Source organism: Tupaia chinensis, unplaced genomic scaffold, assembly GCF_000334495.1.
Source record: "Tupaia chinensis unplaced genomic scaffold, TupChi_1.0 Scaffold148801_1, whole genome shotgun sequence".
NCBI classification, from domain to species: domain Eukaryota; kingdom Metazoa; phylum Chordata; class Mammalia; order Scandentia; family Tupaiidae; genus Tupaia; species Tupaia belangeri.
This window is the reverse complement of record NW_006208648.1, coordinates 290,714-292,251: the sequence shown is the minus strand read 5'-3', so window position 1 is coordinate 292,251 and position 1,538 is coordinate 290,714.

Sequence of the window (1,538 nt, the reverse complement as noted above, 5' to 3'; positions counted from 1 at the left end):
TAAGTAAATGGGTGAGGGGCAGTAAAAGATTTACTCTAAGGAACAGGGTGTACAAAGCATGGAAGCAATAATTATAAAACATGCTGTTTGTCTTGTTAGCTCAGGTAAAGTCAATCACAGTTCTCAGGATGAGGAAGTCCATTTGTCTGCTGTATCTTCTCCTTAGATCTTGATTACTGGGAAGAGTCTTTTGAAGAGGGGGCTTGCAGGATGTTTGACAACTTCAGTCCCGGGCCAGGGCGATAACGTTGCTGGTTGCAAAGACCTAGATAGAAATCTTGTCTTGCTAAGTAAAGACACAGTTAATATATGGACTATCCATACATTACAACAATAGAGGGTGAGTCTATGATCTTATATGGGAAAGGAAGATGATCTCGTAGCTCCGGAGACAACACAGGATGTTTTATTAGCAGTTTTTCATAGTCAACAGCACATAGATGAGAAACTCTTTGTAGCTGAAAGCTACCTGTTGCTTTAGATAAGAACTCCCAGCTAAAATGGTTAATCTTTCTGTGGAGCCCTCAGCTTTGTTTATTCTGTTGTCCCATCCAGGCTTTTTCCTCTAATAAATCTGTGGGTTCCTGCATTTTGTTTGTTGAGTCTTGTCAATTAGTGAGTTCTTTTGTTGTAACTCTGAGTCTCTGTTATGTGGTGAATGTGCTGACTTTGCTAGTGTGAGTTAACTTTGGCCTGTAGCTTTAACAAGGGGCATTTACATAAAACTAGCCTTAAACTAACTTAGTTTTCATATGCTACTGATACTACTTTGGTTTATACTAACTTAATCTATATGTTAATTTTGACTTAAAAACAGACAGGTGGGGGAGTCTTAAACTTCCTGATCCTCGTGTCAGTCTTAGGGAACCACATTCCTACAAGATCACTAATTGGCTTTATTGCAATGGTTGGGGGTGATGTTTTACCCTTACACGGTACAGTAATAACAGTAAAACTCACGGCAGAGAAAATGAATACCGGCCAGTTCAAGGACACAAGGGAGAGCTCGTAAACTGGGCCTTGCCTCAGTTTCTTCCCAGTCCAGGCCTTGCCTTAGAATGGGAGGCAGCATCCTTACCAGCTTGTGTTACCTGCATGGCCCCGTCATCTCCCCCTTTTTTGTTTTATAATTTGTAGAAGTGAATCTCTGCCTCAATTGATGTAATTGTGGCCCCAATACGTCTAGCGAGGACCGGGAAGCAAGGGAGAATAACAAAAACTAATAAGAGAACACTCCCCACAGAATAAGCTAAAGTGTAAAAATTATCAGTGGAAGTTGTAAATGTAGAAAACAAAGATTTAACTATACCATCTGCAACATCACTGGGTGAAATAGAATTTAAATGGGCCTTGGATACGGCCATAATTTTGGCATGGAGTTGTTGTATGTTCATAGTAAGAGAATGATTCCACACACCCCGGAGATGAGTTTGAATTTGATCCCAAGTGACCTGAGTATGATTATAAGGGAGAGGGGTAATACAGATCTATTTGTAATCAGCATGGCAAGCAGTAGTCAGTCTGACTTTAATGTTTTG